At 36.2% G+C, this 19,540-nt stretch overlaps 1 long non-coding RNA gene across 1 annotated transcript; it reads left to right on the forward strand.

The window, feature by feature from the left end:
- The first annotated feature begins 4,896 nt into the window (after positions 1 to 4,896).
- On the forward strand, positions 4,897 to 10,487 carry LOC137850626 (uncharacterized). The gene is made up of 3 exons (XR_011092689.1): positions 4,897 to 5,227; positions 5,571 to 5,611; positions 5,746 to 10,487. It is a non-coding gene; the product is annotated as an uncharacterized lncRNA (long non-coding RNA).
- Positions 10,488 to 19,540: the final 9,053 nt, after the last annotated feature.

Below are 19,540 nucleotides of genomic sequence, written 5' to 3' on the forward strand. Positions count from 1 at the left end.
TTTCAAACATAAATACAGGACAATGAGCTAGAATACTGATCTTAAGTTGAAATGTCTATTTTGTCTTTGGTAGCTTTCACATGATTAGATTTTAATATTTTCAGCCTTGTTTTTATGTATATTGTAACTTTGCTTTTATTGTTTCCAATACTAAAACAGACATACAATCAGAAATTATGGAAACCATTTCTATTATTGAAGGCTGCATGAGATTTTTCCCTTCTCTTCTCTGTCCCTCTCAAATATCTAACTTAAAAATAAACAATTTTCCATGTAGATTCTCCAAATGCAGCTATAGTTTTCCTCTCTGTTATGTCTTTGGGGTCAGTTGTTAATGCACGTTAGAAGGTGAAACAATTTCTTGCTCTTTATGGTCTTAGTATCATAAATCCCTTCTTAATTACAGAATAAAAAGCACTATAATTTTAAATACCATTGGAGAGTTTATATTTATTTATTAGTTCTTTTAGAACAGAAACACCTTCTTACCCATTGGTCATGAATGAAAATGGCAGATTTTGTGTGGGAGACTGACTAGCTTTAGAGCGTGAAGGCCATAATGACCTCAGGGACAATGCCCTTGTCAAATCTCCTTTGAATAGTGTGTACAGGAACTAATACCCATCTCAAAAAGGATGTCCAAATGGGAGAAGAATGAGATAGGTATTGCTGTGCTATGGAAAAGCACTGAGGACTAAATATATATGACCTGACTACTTTTCCCTCTGTTGCCAATTAACTGTAGCTTCCTCTAATAAGTGTAATATTGTGTAATACTGGGACATATTTTTCTTACCTTTTTTTGTTAGAAATTAAATGATACTTAGCAGGACTGACTTCACTGATTAGATTTTGAAATCTTACCCCTGATTAATCCTTCATTTCTAGAATTCAGAAAAAAACATGAATTACTTCAGAAGTTAGGAGACGTTTCCTTTAGAATCTGTTACTGGAAACGTAATGACATAGCTGGCCAACAGCAGCAAAACATGCAAGTCTAGGAGGGAGTTTAGAACACATTCTTCTGGCAGTCATCATCACAATATAATTTGCTTCAATCACGTTTATGGAACAGGAGATTAGGTAATATGTATACTGGTCTGGATTTGTGAGACCACGTATATAGACCTAAGCTGTTTTCGTTTGTTTGTTTCTCCGGTTTTGGCAAAGTTGTTCCAATGCCTGTGGTCTGTTGTTTAAACAGCTGTGCCATCCTACTACTGCATAGATGCCACACATCACTGAGAGCATAGTGAACACATACACCATTTTGAAGTTCCAGTGATGAGTCATATATCAAAGCACTGCTTGCTGCCATTAATGGCTCTCTAGACCTGTCTGATATAGGGATAAAGAATTCAGATATTGAGTATGCAATACAAACATCTGTTGTCCTATCACAGGGCAGCACATTCTCCTGCTGTCCCTTCTACACAATTTCCAGGTTAAATGGCACATAGGGTTTAGGAACATAGCTGGGGGCAGGTAGAATATAAAGAGTACTCAGTACAGGATTAGTTGCTTCTGCAGTTGGCTGGAGAGACAAGAGAAACAATTGGGACAGGCTCCCCCAGGGAAGTGGTCACAGCACCGAGCCTACCAGGGCTCAGGAAGTGTTTGGACAACACTCTCAGATGTATGGTCTGATTTTGGGGTCATCCTGTGTGGAGACAAGAGTTGGACTTGATGATCTTTGTGGGTCCCTTCCAAATCAGGATATTCTATAGTTTCCAGCCTCAGTGTAGAGGATACTTGGAAGTTTCCTGTGTTTTAAGAAAGTGTCTTACTTAAGCTAATATAATGAAAACTAAAGCAGAGATGCATGTGGAAACTTTTTCATGTATATTAATTAACAAGCTTAAAAAAATAATCCTATTTCTTTTCTTGCAGTAGGAAGGCTATGAATCTGTTGTACTAATTATACTAGTCCGTCCTTTCTTGTGATTACATATTTGCTTATAAGTGCAGGGTAAATGTTACAATATTAAAAACAGATAAAAAGATTAGGTCTTGTTAATTTTGAAGGGCAGTATTCTGTAAAACATACTATAGTGAAATATATTCTGCATTGAACAGTTAATCAAAATTTTAGAATAACAAGTTTTTCCCCTGTGAATCCCCCTGTGAATGTTCTTACCTTATCACCAAGGTTTTGTGTTTTTTTTTTTAACTTTTTTTTTTTTTTTTCTAAGTATCACTACATCTGTTGTTCAGCAAGTGTGCAACCCTCTTCCCAGACATTCTTCCAAAAGTTTTAATGTTTCTATTGACCCTGATGTTACTGCAACTTTCATGGTTAAAAATAACCTCAGGTTTGGTTTGTTTTTTTTTTTTTTTTCACATTTACTATATATCAATTGGGATTCAAGTCCACCTAATTCAATGAAAATACTACTGCAAATGTTCTCACATGATTATTTTTTTTCTTAGCTCCTCTGTGTTACCATTTTTACATGTAATTCCAAATTTGTAATTTAAAGAGAGTAAAGAGGTGAAGAGAATTGAAATAGTGAAATAAATGGAAAGAATAAAGTTAGCAGCTATTCTAGGAATGAGATACTAGGATTTTTAATGCTTTTCTGTAGCCTCCAAAAGGCTTAATGTGATGCAACATCGACACTGCTTAGCAATTTAATAATCTTCATTGGTCCATGCAGGTAACTTGTAACTAAGTGTGACCATTAAACACCCAGTGTGAATTAAGGAGACAGTATTTGGAATGAGGATGATGTCTTAGTCTAGTAGATTCAGTTCTGATAGTCTGCTTGGCTTTCTGCACATATAATTGTCTGTGTACTGCCTGTCAAAATGAAACGGCTAATAACATTAGCTTCTTCATCTTATGCATGTCATGCATAAAGGTAACTTTAGTTGTCAGAAGGAACAGACAAGTTTTTTGTTTTGTTTTGTTTTTCTCCTGCCCTTGATTTTCATGAGCACCTTGTGTTCTTTAAAGAAAACAAAACAACAACCAAACGAGCCTCTTGACTAGTTATGTAAAAGCTAGATATGGAATGGGGCAACTTACCTTACCATTCTACTCTGAAATTCATTAGGAAATTTATGGACTTTTTTTAGGCTTCTAAGGGACATATACATTATTCAGACCCTGATTCATCCCACTGAACTAAGGCATTCCAAAAGAGGAGATGAGTCACCTGAGGTCGGTGACAAAACTGGGTGGTTACTGCCAGACAGAACTATGGTGGGTGAATTGCTTTCTGCAAGTACTCTCCTGACAGACTGTAAAGTATTAGGCAGGTTAGTTACATGCCTTAAACTAATCCTGACTCTTAAAAAACAGCTCAGTTTTTGTTTTAAAAACTCATGTTCATTTTCTGCAAGGACTAAGGACAGCTGTCAGCAAGACAAAGTTAAATAAAGTAAAGAAAGTGTTTTAATTCTTCACTAGAAGAGTTACAAAATATTTTAAGAAATGATGAAAGACAAAATCAGATGGATAACAAATGGAAAAGCAACAACAACAACAATTTATTTTTGGACTTGCCATGAAGCTGTGTTGCAAGTTCTGTGACTTAGAAGAACTGAGGGTATCCTTTTTTCTGCCAACCTTTATGAGAATCCATACAGGACTATATACCTACAGTGAAAATATTTTTATAAATACTGTCTTTTTTTAATTTAAGAACTTACTGATCTGTCTACGGCTTTTAGAAGGAAAAGACAGCAAAATTACCAGTTGTTTTAAATATTCTAGAATATGCAATAACAAAGGGTTTAGTTCTGACCAAACTATCTTGCATAGTGTAGAGAGCAGCAAAAATGAATTCCACCATTTTCTCAGAACTTCCAGGAGAAAGAGAATGATCTTCAACTGGAGCAAAGGCAGATAGGAACATCTAAGAATAGCCCAACACCAGGTTGTTCTGAAGCAAGACTGAAAGAGACATCATCTATGCTAGCCTGACTAGCCAACAGTGTCAAAGCTTGAGGCATGAAAATCTTTAGCTTGAGGCTAAAAATACTTATAGGATGATGACTTTAAAAGAGATGATAGCAGACATTCGAATATATTTTTTTTTTCAGTAGCATGTTTTTATTAGGTTATAACAAGTGCTATGTGTGTATGGGCACATTTGCATCATCAGATTTTGATAACTTTGTGTTGCCTCTGTAGAGTCTCTGAAGCAGCAAGGCACACAAGCTTTTTTTTTTTTTTTAAGGGAGCCCTTTAGATGCAGAAAGATATGAATGTTTCTCTGTTATGAAACTCATTTGTCAGAAAATAAAATAAAATTTTGCAGAGTTTATAGGAATAAAAGCATCTTCATGTGTCAAGAATCTGTTGTTGATAGGAATCTACACTATTAGTAAGGTATCATTACTTAGCTTTGTAACATCACAGAATTATAGATTATGCTGAGTTGGAAGGGACCTATAGGGATCATCGAGTCCAACTCCTGGCACCACACAGGTCTACCCAGAAGTTCAGATCATATGACTAAGAGCACAGTCTAAACACTTCTTAAACAATGACAGGCTTGGTGCAGTGACTACTTCCCCGGGGAGCCTGTTCCAGTGTGCAACCACCCTTTCAGTGAAGAACCTCTTCCTGATGTCTAGCCTGAACCTCCCCTGTCACAGCTTGACACCATTCCCTTGGGTCCTATCACTGGTCACTAAAGAGAATAGGTCACCTGCCTCTCCACTCCTCCTCATGAGGAAACTGTAGACTTCAATAAGGTCTCCCCGCAGCCTCATATTTTCCAGGCTGAAAAGCCTGGAAATTTTATTATATCCTTTAATTTTATTTTTATTTTTACTAGTGCTTTTACTTATAATGTAAACTTAATATAGCTTTAAATAAAGTATTAACTTATTGTTAATGTCCCCCCAAAATCCATAAAACCTTTCAGTTTCTTCCTTTCACAGCTGTCACCACGTTCACCTTTGAAGGTCAAAGATACATTAAATACTTTTACAGGCCAGATGGCAGTGCTTTCACATTTGTACCTCAGACTTTCATGCTGTGCCTCATTCCCATTGAAATCAAAAGGAACTAGGCATCTTAGTGTGAGTTCACAGTGTGCTAGTAAGACACGTATTAGAGAACAGAGCTTGTTCCCTTTTCATATTAGTAGTATCATTCCAATTTATTTTGTTGCCTGTGCCAAAAGACTGTGTATCCCTTAGAAAGAGCAGATTCCAAGCAGCTGTCTTTGCATCTTCAAGCAGGGGAATAAGAGGAGCATGGAGGGAGAGCTTGGTATGTCTTTTCAGTTTTATATCTTGTTGAAAACTTAAGTTTTAAATATATTTAATTACTCAAAGGTTTTGGCTCATTCATCTTCAGACTAAATCCGAATAATTAAATTATGTCCTAACTTTTGGCATTTGTGAGTCTTTTCAATATATGGGTAAGCTTGTATTCTTGTGGTAGAAATGATATCCCTAAATTGTATTATAATGAAAAAAATCTTACCACAGGGGTAGATTTTATGTATTTATTTAAAAAAAAAAAAAAAAAAAAAGCTACAACATTTTAGCTGCATTTGCTATGAGACATAGCAACACTAGTAGCAGTAATTTTTATCTTTTCCATTTTTCAGTGCTTGAAGGTTTACAAAGTTAAGAGGTTATGTACATTATGGTATGTATTTCAAACAGGCATTCTTTTTTTTTTTTTTTTTTTTAAAAATCATTATTACAGATGATAATTCCATGCAGCTACATGACTTTGAAATATTTGGTTTTAATAAATCATGTTTTACCATTGTTTTACAGGATATTTTTATCAAGTTCCTTAAAAAGTCTGACTGTTCCACTCTTCATAAGTCAACAGTTGTACAGGTATTTCCTGGAAATCAACAAGATTCAGAGTTGATCTTTAGTGGTCCCAGATGCCCTCCCCCAGCTGAGACCAACCCTGAATTCCAGACAATGCCTACCATGCTCACACGAGAGCTGGTTCATCTGATACAAGCGAGAGGAAGCATTCTTCTTTAATGACCAGCCTTACTTTTCCTGCCTAAATGTATATTAACAAACAAAACACAGTAAGTTCTGCCTGTTTTCCAGGAACTGTTTAGAGATCATTGACTTAGGCTGTACTGCCTGAAAGCAACCTCAGAGAATGAATGAGATTTCAGATTCCTATATTACCCTGAAGAGTGAATCGAACATGAACTTATTACATTTTAAGGAAAAGCCTGAAACTATCCAAGCCAAAACAGTTTAACCTGTTTTCCCATTACACATTGAATATAACTTTAAAAGGCCCTAAATTCTATTTTACCTAGGACTTACTTTGCTTATTCACATTACTGTACCTATCTGCTTACTCACACATTTTGTTGTGGTTTGTTCTGTCTTGTTTACTGTATCTTTAAAAAGTAATGATAGGGTACCATCTAAACAATATTATGAACTTGGTTCCTATCAGCATCTTGTTCTAAAAAGTTCCACCTGCAGGTTGATATAGCTGTGAGACAGAATTGCCAATGTTAGGGGAGCCCTGCCTCATGCTGGTATGTGGGATTACCTGTGCTAGGATTTAGGCAAGCTAAAGAAAGTTCTAGAACTCTGCAAATCCTTTGCAAGTTTGGGAAAACATTTGCAGGTGTGTTTGCTATATGAAAAAAATGTTTATTTGTTGAAAATATGTGACCATTCATCCAAGCCTCATTTCAACCGAATCTTGAGCATCCACAAAGATTTAGGAACACAGTGGATTAGTAGATGTCTTTTACTATTAATGCTAGTTTATCCAAAAATCCCTGAAGAGTTAACTGGTAGGACCATGAATCCTGTGTCCTATGCCTTTAAGTACTTAAATCCAAAACTGCTAACACTAACAAAGATTTGATTTAAGCGCCTTTACCAACAGATTAGAAAATAAATCAAGCTGGATCTAGTTATCCTCACTTTTTTTTTTTTTTTTTTTTAATCTCCAGATAAAAAGGATCTTTAACATGTTGCATATTCAGGGCCTGAGAAGCTGTTTTTAATACTTTCAGTCTGATACCAATTTAACAGTAGACAACATTCTAATGTATAGAAATTTCCATTCACTACTCTGATTATCTATCTAGGACAACAATTTACGTACAAAACTTATCAAATTACTTATATTTTAATATAGTGTGCTTAAATATGGTATGTTAGCAATTTTCTAAGTGCTTTTTTCTGTGGGTATTGAAATTATGGTTCAAAACTACAAAATACTCTGCCAAACAGAATTCTTACTTTCCTAGCCAGCTCTCAGTTAAAGGTCAAAACTGACTGATACATATGAAAGTCTAGTTTTATGTTGACCGTTTCTGTAATTGAAGTGCTCATTATGATGGCAGCAATAGTTTATGTGCAAGCTTTTGTGGGCCTACGTGTGCAAATGCATTCATTGCAAACTTTTCTGTTTTATTTTGGTTCTTCCACAGCTGTTACCACATAAATTTCTGCTATGGTAATGAAAGACAAGTCACTGCCAAGTTAGCCTAGGTCTGAAACTGTAAATTAGGCCCCTAAGGAATCACAGAATCACCATTTAATTTTCAGAATTTCTATGGAAAGATACATAACATTCCTAGGTCATTTCCTGATGCTTTGTAATGCCACAGTAATCAACTACAGATAGCCATCCCATGAAAGATAAAATCATTTCATCTTGTTTGACTTCCAATGTATTTAAAGCTACAATTGAGATGAAAATTACAAAAAGAAATGTTCATGGTTATGTTTGGGATCATGCTGGTTAGCCACCTGCTAACTAATCTATTCCCTTTTATTTGAAGTATTTTCTTCTATTGTAAAGTATGTGTTAAGCCTGAGGGCCTATCAGTATTTACCTTTGTTGGGCTATAACTTTGCTATATGTTATACTCAGATGTGGGAAAGAGCAACCATTCTGCAGTGTACTGTTTGCTCTTGTGGTAACCTACTGCCTATTTAAGAGCCATCTAGGGAGTAGCAACGATTCATATTTATTTCATAATAATATTTTACTAATGCTCTTCCCTTTGTTATGTATGAACATTTAAAAATGTTAACAAAGGGTTTTCTCTTTTTCATGTCAAACATTTAGTGTTCTTTTTATAGAATTTGAGGTTAACATAACTCACCTCAGAAGTTTCATACTTTTATACGGTCACGTGGTTTAATGTATTCTTTTTGTATATCCTTCAAATTAAAAATATAGCATCAATGCTCTCAACATAAAACGCTGAAGAGTTGCCTATGAGGTGTGCAATTATCTAATCACAAATGTCTTGTGCAAAGAAGAGATGCAGAACAGCTTGTAATCTATCATAATGTTAGTGATTTTTATTTTTTTTTAATGTGATATAAACTTATTTCTTTAATGCTTGGATTAGTAACTCTCTGTTTCTGAGATATTGTTACTTTTTTTTTTTTTCTCCCCACTATTGGTTGAGTAGCTCATTTATAGTGAAATGCTTAAGATTTCTTTCATCACAGCAAGGATATAGCAAATGCTTAATAAATATTTAAAAGCTCCATCTGCCAGAGTAAACTAGCACAGGCAAAGCTTCCATGTCCTCTGGAAGTATTTTGCAAAACATATTCCACAGCATGTCACTGTTCTAGGAAAGCATACCCCGGCACTATATGGGAATAAACTGAGTTTTGCAAGGCAATCAGTTATGTATTACATCCTGCTTTACCAATGAGGTTTTCATATGGAACACCTTTTAGAACAGTAGCTAGGATTAAATAAATAAAAAAAATCCCTGATTTTGTGTAAAAATAAAAAATAATAATAAAAAATGCTGTCTATATTGTAGAGCAGATTGTAGTGGTGGGATTACTTTCATCCAAGAATGAAATCCAAGGTTTCTAGAGAATGTTAACCATGGGAGCTTAGTACCACAACACAACAGCTTCTTGAGAAATCTCTTCTTGTGATATAGCTAGCTCTGACAAATGATGGCTATATTTGTCACTTTGCATTCTTGTTCAAGCTATGCTTTTTATTCCTCAGTTTGTTCCTTGGGGATCACTGAGGTGTATGGAATCTTGAGTATATTTGGAAGAATTAGACAATCAAATGGTAAAGTTATCATTCATATGAATGTCATTCTTCATAGGATATCAAAAATGTGAAATATATCAGGTGGTCCAGAGTGTAAAGAATATGCAGAGATGCTTTTTCCAACAGCAGAGGGTGGCTGCTTTGTTTCCCAGAATGCTGCTGACTGCATTGGTGGCTGCTACTTCAACAGGTCTTCTTCAAAGCACCTTTACAAGTAGGGGAGGACAGGAGAAGCTTTTTTTGTGGCCTATTAAATGCCATAAAAATTGTGCTTGTGCATTTTCACATTATTCTACTTCACATTTGGATAGATGTAGAAATAGTTAAACTAAATTGCCAATACTCTTATTTTAAAGGCATAGTTCTACAGTGAGCTGAATCTGAAGACCATACTGACCTTCTGAAAAATAGTTTACCTCTAAGCTGTAAAAGCTTAGTTTAAGATTTGACAGAATGGAGATTTCTTAGTTGCACTTGCTGCATTCTGGCATGGCCAGGAGTCAGACAAAAAACTTACTGACTGTATGATTCTCCAGGTTTTAGAGCACTACATTTAACCAGGATAGCTTTTATGTCCTATCAATTTAAGCAGAAGTGATAAATGGGATAGAATGAGAATCAACCAACTTCTCATGCACCCATTCATCCAGTTAATGATCTGAGAAAATGATAAAAAGAAATGATGAAAGAAATATGTGACTAATTTTGAAATGTGTTGGAAACACTCATTTATCTCTGTGTCTCCATGTCTGAAAACAGGAGGTGAAATTTGAGTAAGGAATACAATGCATTGAGCCAATTTCTTTTTAAACATAGTCATCTCAGGGGTGATTTTGTGCAGGAAAAAGCAGTGGTTTACAAGTCAGACTTGATCGTACAAATTAACATCAGAAGTGTCCTAAAGCAAACTCCACTGCTTACACCAGTTGGCTTATTTTGGAACCTTATCGCAGTTGATGAAAGCAGTTTAGTAATGCTATGAGAACTGCAATAGTTTCATTAAAAAAAATCAGCTGCTGGCATAGCATGTATTGTGCATTTTTTCAAAGCAATTATAACTAACTCCTCCCCAAGCTGTTACAGATACACTGAGGAAACATATGCTTAAATCTTGCTTTCTGCACTATTTCTGTGTGAAGGTTTTTCAAACATCTTTGATATAACTCTGAATTAGAAACCCTTGAACTGCAGTCTAAAATTAGGGGTAAAGGAAAGCTTAACACTTCGGTGAGATGTTTTCTTTCTTCCACAGTGCTTCTCTCTACCACACTCAGCAACAGAATCCAGATGTTTTATGGCCACTATTAGTTCTGCCTCACCACAAAGTCAGTGCTGTCAAAGCACCTCTCAGGCAATGTCCAGAATACTTTTTTTGTGATTGAGGTTCTGAGGTTTCATTACAGCACATTAACATGGTTTAGGATGTGCAACTTAGGTTATTTTAAAGTATCTATTTTTTTTTGTTTTGTTTGTTCTGTTTTGTTTTTATTATTCTATAAACATTCATTTATCTGAAAGAAATAAGTCACTTAAGTCTTCTATGACAATATTCATTGAAAACTACTATTTTCATTTCAAATTTGTGATTATTTCCTCCACTTGAGATTTAATAATATTGATGAGTTGTTTTATTTTATTTTTTTCACTTTTGGTTCCTTGCGTGTATTTTCTGCTTTTGAATTAAGGCCACATAAAGTGAAAGTTACCCAAGAAATAAAGACATTAGCAAAAGTTGCCATCAAAAGATAATAGAGGACAGTGAATAATTTATTGGCATATTACCCATAGTCATAGCAGTTCATCCTTTTTACTTGCCTTCTTTGCAACATACTGAGGAAGATTAAATACCTTGCACCTCCTAAATAAATAAAAAGGTTCAGAGATTCAATATTTTCCCAACATTTGGTCATTTGATATATCAATGGAACAAGTGGTAGAGAAATCTATATCTACCTTAACCTAGAGGGAAAAATCAAATTAAATTGGATTTAAAAGGTGTATCTGATAAACTAGTGGAGAATGATGTCATAAAGTGGAGGCACTGAGGAATCAGTTCAGGGCCCACAACCCCTAAAAGCCTCAGTGATAAAGAATGAAGACAGTTATTTCTTTGACAGAGTGTATGAAGATCAGAGTGAACAATTCAATCTTAATATGTGTATTTAGAATGCATTTATGCCAGCTGGATTCAAGAGATTATTTAAAAGAAAGCACTGACATTTACTTGGTATGTCACATAGAATTTTTTTAACTGGCCTTAACGTGTCTCACTGGGCCTGGAAATAGCTAAAGAATCTCCCTCTGTTGAATTTGGTTTTATTGAAGTTATTGAAATATTTTATAAAGTGATTAAACTGATGCAATCATAGTATGATTAATTTATATCTATATAAATCTGCTTACCCTGGGAAATTTATTTCCTTTTTGGTGCCAAAAGTAGGAGATGTCTATGCTAGTGATTTCAGTCAAATCAGGGTGTCAAAAGGCATGATTACTGTTCTGCTGGAAGATATATGGGTGAAGCTGACTATTAAAAAACTTACTATTTTGTTACTTTATGTATTGATTTGGCTCAAAGGCTGAAGTAAAAGTGGTATTTTCCATCCTGGAACAAAGTTTAGTGTACAGAATACATCTGGATCTGTAACATGGATGTTTCTGATGAATATACCAGTAAAATGCTGTTAATGTATATGAGGTAATAGCACTGTTACACAGACCTGCCTATGTTTGCAATAGTGTGACACCGTTAATGGAGCATGAACAGCTGAATAGAATCACAGAATTTCTAGGTTGGAAGAGACCTCAAGATCATCAAGTCCAACCTCTGACCTAACACTAACAAGTCCTCCACTAAACCACATCACTAAGCTCTACATCTAAACGTCTTTTAAAGACCTCCAGGGATGGTGACTCCACCACTTCCCTGGGCAGCCTGTTCCCATGCCTAACAACCCTTTCAGTAAAGAAGTTCTTCCTAACATCTAACCTAAAACTCCCAAGGCACAACTTAAGCCCATTCCCCCTCGTCCTGTCACCAGGCACGTGGGAGAACAGACCAACCCCCACCTCACTACAGCCTCCTTTAAGGTACCTGTAGAGAGCAATAAGGTCGCCCCTGAGCCTCCTTTTCTCCAGGCTGAACAAGCCCAGCTCCCTCAGCCGCTCCTCGTAGTACTTGTTCTCCAGGCCCCTCACCAGCTTCGTCGCCCTTCTCTGGACTCGCTCAAGCACCTCCATGTCCTTGTAGCGAGGGGCCCAAAACTGAACACAGTACTCGAGGTGCGGCCTCACCAGAGCCGAGTACAGGGGGACAAGCACTTCCCTAGCCCTGCTGGCCACACTGCTTCTTATACAAGCCAGGATGCCGTTGGCCTTCTTGGCCACCTGAGCACACTGCTGGCTCATATTCAGCCGACTATCCACCAATACTCCCAGGTCCTTCTCCGCCAGGCAGCTTTCCAACCACTCATCTCCCAGCCTGTAGCTCTGCTTGGGGTTATTGCATCCCAGGTGCAGGACCCGGCACTTGGCCTTGTTGAACTTCATGCAGTTGACCTCAGCCCATCGGTGCAGCCTATCCAGATCCTCCTGCAGAGCCTTCCTACCCTCGAGCAGATCGACACACGTTCATAGCTTGGTGTCATCTGCAAACTTACTGAGGGTGCCCTCAATGCTCTCATCTAGATCATCGATGAAGATATTAAAGAGGACTGGCCGCAGCACCGAGCCCTGGGGGATGCCACTAGTGACTGGCCTCCAACTGGACTTGACTCCATTCACCACGACTCTTTGGGCCCGGCTATCCAGCCAGTTTCTAACCCAACGAAGCGTGCGCCAGTCCAAGCCAAGAGCAGCCAGTTTCTTGAGGAGAATGCTGTGGGAAATGGTGTCAAAAGCCTTGCTGAAGTCAAGGTAGACCACATCCACAGCCTTTCCCTCATCCACCAAGTGCATCACTTTGTCATAGAAGGAGATCAGGTTCAAATGTGATGCTGATAACTCCAGAGCTGTGGCTATAAATTCACAAAGTGATTAGAAGCTGCTCTCTATTGCTGTCTCTATTCAGCAAGCACCTAGTTATTGTTCAAATTCGAGTAGAAAAAAATAAATAAATCTCTACAGATGTTCTTGATTTGATTAGAAGTTTTACAATTTTTCTCCTAGATCACAAGACATGGATTTGTGAGTTGATAGGACATTTTTAAATGTTAAGATCAGTCTGTTTTTAAAATGTTGTTTGTAATTTTTTTGTTTGTGATCTAAAAGCCCGTGCAATTCTGTAGGTTCTAGACATCAAAAATCCAGTGCAAGTGTTATAGGATACTGTCTGTTAACAGTGATATTTTATTATATATATGAAATTAAGAAATCCATTTTAGTAGCTAGATGAGCCAGCTACCTTTGTGCTTTCAATATCCCTTCTGAAGCTGACATCAAGGGATCATACATCTGAGGAATTTATTAATGTTACATGCAGAAGAGAAAGGTCTTCTCACCCTTTAATTAACCAAGTATGAATACAAAATTTTACATATTAGATTTGTGGTGTTCTTGTTTTCTACACACCATTAAAAAAAAACTAACTGCAACAATGCTCCAGCCTGAAGTCTGTCCCCATAGCTTGTCTTCATGTATGGCAAATGGAAATCCCAAGGGAAACCACGGAGGAAACAGTAAAAACAAGAATTATATTGGTCTGGCAATCTCTAGTTTATCTTGGGATTCCAAAGCTATACATTTCATCCGAACTATTATTCTTTATATTCATTAATAATCTGTTTTGTGTCTTTACCTAATTGCTTTCTGATAGCCTTTACCTAGCTAGACTTTGCAAGAAATACATGCAAGGATATGACCACAATCACTCTTTTCACTGTGAAAATTGCCTACTTATTCCAGTCCTTTGCTTTCTACCTTTTAAACCAGTATTCATTTAGAAGTTTTATATTTCACAACAGTTTAATTGCTTTGTTTGTTTTGGTGACATTATGGCATCAAAATGTATCTGAAAACTAAGCATGTTGTATCATTAACCCAGACCAACAAACTTGTTGGATCAATGGAAGAAATACAGCTATATGTGTGAAGTGTCACATCCCTGTATTACCTCACCCTGGTATAACAGAACTGTATCTCTTACCTATGAGGCCTCTACTAATTTTTGTAATTCCTATCAGACAGGTTGGTGTGGTAATTACTTTTTCACACCTGTAGTTGACAAGTTCACTTCTGAAAATATGCGTAAATACCAATGTGATATTTGCCATCTTTCATTCCTCTGACATCGAGTCTGTGTTACACGTGAGACTTGATATTTAACCAAGTGTTATGACTGAACACAGACATTAAATTGCTGCAGAACTGCTGATCCTGTTGATTGACTGTTGTTCAATTTATTTAGTTTTGTTTGGTGTTTTGTATGTTTTCAGTTGCTTTAACATCTCTGAACCTTTTCTCTGTCAGTAGATGGCATGGGAGCTGTCTTAGCAACAGTAGGAATACCAATACAAATAATGATTTTAGCTCTTCTATAACAGCTTTATGCTCACTGGGTAAAGTTCTTTCACCTCTTGATCACCTACCAGGTCTTCTGGCTTTCATTTTTAAAAAGTTCCAATATGGGAGAACTTTGCTATTAAAGGCGTAAAAAGTGCTAAACTGCTTCTTGGTCCTTTGGCCTACACTGTTGTGGTATTATATGTAAACTGTCAGAGATTAAGTTCTTAACAATTTTTGTTGTTAGGGTATGATCCATATTTCTGTGAATGTATCTTTCTGAGATGTAGTAGTCTGCATTTCAACTTTTATTATTATTATTATTATTATTATTATTATTATTATTATTATTATTATTATTATTATTATTATTATTATTTAATGTAGTTTACCTTTCTAAAGTACTTTTACAAATAAAAGTGATAAGGACTGAGTGCTTTGTGAACTTTGTCATTTCACATAGCAAGCAAGTTTCCATGGCGTCCCTCATGATACCTTTTACTCTAATGTCTGTGTTCTTAATAACTAGATTTGCAGTGGTGTCTGTATTTTAGCTGACCAGCTAGTCTTCAGAAGAGCATGGCTGGAACATGAGGCTGTAGGATATAACATTTCTGAGTCTGGTTCAAAATCTGTTTTATCTTTTTAGATCTTATGCTAATGTCAGTCAGGGTAAAGCTGATTAAGCTGAGTGTCAATGTTGAGCATTTCAAAAGCCATATCCATAATACTTAATACATAAGGCATATTGTACCATTTTGGAATTGAAGGTCATGCTGTTCACTCTGGTGTCTCTGGCAGAGAGAAGCAAATGGATGTTGCAAAAATGACAGAGGGATACTTTACTGACAACATTTGAATGTAATTTAAATTCTAAAGATTAAACGTCCTCAGACAAATAAATAAATGACCAGCTGCTAGACATGACTGTGCTTGAGGTTTTAGCCTGCCCTGCACTCCAGTTGAAGCGGGCTCATTGAACCAACATCATTTGGTCACAGCAGGGCTGGGCGAGAGTACACACAAGCTGAAGCACTGTCAGTCACATTCAAGGCGTAGACAGGGTCAAAACTACAGTAACACCGCAATGTTTGATCATATGCTCATAGCTTCATAGCCAGAGATTTTAGAAAGCCCTGAAGCAGCAGATTTACAATTTCTGTGTTTACAGTTGCATTTTTTAACAATTTCCATTGGCACTGGGTTTCACCACAACGCAATGTGAAAAAAACAAACAAACAAACAAAAAAACTAGTTGTTTATCATTAGTCATCTTTTCATATAATTGAATATTTCTTTGTCTTAAGCAGAGGGAACACAAACGTTTCTTCGAGATTCTTTTCCCATTCTTCATTCCATGTACATTAAGTCACTTATTACTTCCTTTTATTTAACATAACCAACCCTGATATTTTTCAGTCAAACTTGTTTCTCAAATCCTTGACAATTTCTGTAAGTTTTCACAGAACATTTCATTATGCTTTGCTTTCTTAAAGAACTGTGCATTTAAGTCTTAAGAAACCACTGCAAGTTAAATAAGAAAAAGAAGTATCCTCGTCTGGCAGGGAAACCACAACAAAAATGAAAGAAACACATACGCAGGGAAAGGTTCAGGTACAAAAATAACCAACTCTGTGTGATATCTGCAAGATATCCCTTACATGTGTAGGAATTAGTCTAGATGCCATGTATAGCTAACCCTTCCTCTTTTATGAGCCTGCCTCCTGTCAGTGACTACATAAATTCATAGATTAGGAACCTTGTACCACTAAATTAAAGACTTAAAATCAGAGGATCTGAACCTCTTTCCAGAGACAACTTTTTTTTTTTTTAATAAAGGTATTACTCTCATATTAGTGAGAGTAACATTTAATCTAAATACATCTAAATACATTTCAACTTTAAATACATTTAAACTTACAGCTCTGATTAGCTGAAGATTAGACAGTGTACCTGAAGCGAATTAGTAAATCTAATCCAGGCTGTCATTGTTCAAAGACAGCTAAGCAAAAACTAGTCAATTTCTCTATCCTATAAAATATGTGAGTTCTAGCATTCCTATTCCTCTGTATTTTAACTTTTACTTTGAAAATTCTGGCTTTCATTTTTACTTTGTTATTTAATTATATACAGGGAAACATTAACAAAGGTGACTCTTCAGAAACAGTTCTTTTGTTCACACAATTATAGACAATGCTCACAGTTTCTTTGTACTAATGTTCTATTCACTCAAAAGATCTTAAAATCTCAGTTTTAATAATTATTGTGGTTTTGTTTTCCTCGTGCACACAACTTCTTTCACTCTTATATTATGTTTTAATTTTTTGGACTTCTATGAAATCCATGCAAATCACTTTTTGTTATAAATAAGAGTTTCCACAGAGGAAAGAAAATAAATCAAAATCATTTGTACTTATCTTAATATTCATAAAAGCTTACTTTGGTTTTCTCCCCAAATCTAATTTTGGGGGACTAATTAAGGTTGTAATGGCCCTCCTAAGCTATTAAATTCCTTACAGTCCCTTTTTAGTCCCAATTTTATTGACATTTTGGAATTAGTTCAGAGATCACAACTGCCAAAGTCCTTTGATCACACACAGCAGGCCCTCCCGATACTGCTGCTGTTCAGAGCATTCATAGCTACAGCTGCTCCAAATGAGATCAGCCAGCTTGCTCTCAGGGCTGTCCCCAAGCTCGCTCATATAACTGCTGTACTTCCATCAGCTCAACCCTAACTGTTCATATTCCCAGAATGCTGAAGGGCCAAAACTACACTGAATGAGGTTCTCTGGCTCTTGCCTTCTGCCCTGTGCAGTTCCAGAGAGCATTTCAGCACTCCGTTGGCAGCACGCTGTAATGCCCAAGTTTCCTCTCCATCTGGGAGCTGAGCACAGGGGGAACCTGCTTCTTTCCTGGTTTACTGTTACAGCTTTCATCCAAGGATAATGCTTGGTCCCCACGCTGTTGCTCCTTTTCCCTGTGTAACTTTAGAAGAAACTTTTCCATTGACTATGGCTAATTAATAGCTCATATATGATAAATTATTAATTGATGTCCTAAGCCTGTTCTGCACTTGAGTCATATTTACTTATGAAGTGCTACTTGTTACTGAAGGTAATAAGTGTGGTAGATGCTTTTTAAATGATATTCGTGCATAAGTAGAAGAAACCTACTATATTCTGAATTTAGCATAACATTTAGTGATTGAACAATCTAACAACCATATGTAAATTATTTAAAAATATACCCTTAATATAAATCCAAACCCAACATTACATTGGAAGTTTTGCAATAAATTTCTGTAATTAAATTTTTATGATATGATTTATATTTCATACACTCTGACACTTAACTGCCTTCTTCCATATGAATCATTCAAAATTTAAACCTTTATAATGGTTTGAAGAGAAACAGATAGCAGAGCAGAGTTTGGAGTAAAATAGTACCACATATCCCACATCATGTAGGTATATTTGAAACAGCTGCTCTATGAATGGTTCAGCTGCTGACAAGCAGTTACTCCCATCCCTGGATGTAGCCCATTACCACCTAGTAGTGATACTCAGCCCACAACAGTTGTTCATTTATTTTATGCTTGCACTAGTTAATCTGTTTGTTTTGGTATGATTTTAATGCTATAGGCTATGAGCAATAGCAAGGGCCCAGCAGTGTCTGTGCAATTTATGAAAGGCTCTTTAGCCACTGTCTCAGGAGCTTCAAATTCCTATATGTGCTGTTTCAACTCTTCTCTCTTTCAAGTATTTATACTAACAGATCATCTCATCTTTTCAACTCATTTCAGTAAGTAATTGTATCTTGTTTATGAGTGTTGCAACATACCTAAGTGTTTAAGAATGCATTGAGTAGCAATCCTGTAATTGTTTCTAGCATGCAGGAATAGAGTATTTCTATCCATGAGACATATTTCATATGCCTGATGATTTGGTGTGACCTTTTATTTTTTGTCATAGTAATTTTCCTGTTTACCCTTGTTCTCCCAGCCTGCTTTTTCCTCTACCTATTCCTTTACTGTTTTTAAGTGTGCTCTAAAGCTAAGAGCAGTTCCCGTTAAATGCATTTTTGATGACATGAACTACAATGATTACCTTCTGCTCGACTTTACGTTTCTGTACCTGCTTTACTTCAGAGCAATAGGAAACCAAATAGCAGCACTCAGTGCTGGTCTGTGAAGAGCTTCCATTAAACTTGCTTGGCATAATTTCTTTCAAAGAGTAAGTAATTTCCTAATTTATTATTAGGATCAAGTTTTCAGAGTGAGGCTAAGTGATAGACTATTAGTTCTGCTAAGTTTGCATTCAAGAGCCATTGTTTCAACAAGTTCATCTGAAGTAATTAATCAGGATTACAGAAGTCAAACATTAGGAGTAACTTGGACGAATAATATAAGTATGTTTGACTGATAGATATGTATAACATACGTGACTGGAATTTCTTATTGACAGCAAATAAAACACCTTTTTCCACACAAGACCTTTGTATCCTGCCTTTTGATATGCTTTTCACCACTTCAAAGAACACAGATTCTTTTCTCTGATGTAGGTAAGGACTTCAGAAATGCATTTAATTTGCATGATGATGTATTTACTTTATATTTCCATTATGATTAGAAATTTGGGATAATTTATTTCCAACACTCTATATCTAAATAACATCACAATTCGATGTAAAAACTTCACTGCATTTCTTTGGTGTAGTGCACACAAGGAAACTGAGGCACCTTAAGCAACCAAAGAAAGAAACCTTAAGTAATCAACCAACATCCCAATAAACAGAGTATATACCAGAAAGTATTTCTGTACTCAAAACTCTCCTGCTGTTTCAGTTTCTATTATTTGCCTCATTGGTTGTGTTTGTTTGTTTGTTTGTTTGTTTTTAATGTGTGACAAAGTAAGAGAAGAAAAGTTCCTAAAATCAGAGAAGAAAAGCTGTGAAGTGTACAGGGGTTGTGTTTCTTGCCATGGAGACCACATGCCTATGAATGTTTGCAGCTGCCGGCTTCCAGTAACAGATGCT

This window comes from Anas acuta, chromosome 2, assembly GCF_963932015.1.
Source record: "Anas acuta chromosome 2, bAnaAcu1.1, whole genome shotgun sequence".
NCBI classification, from domain to species: Eukaryota; Metazoa; Chordata; class Aves; order Anseriformes; family Anatidae; genus Anas; species Anas acuta.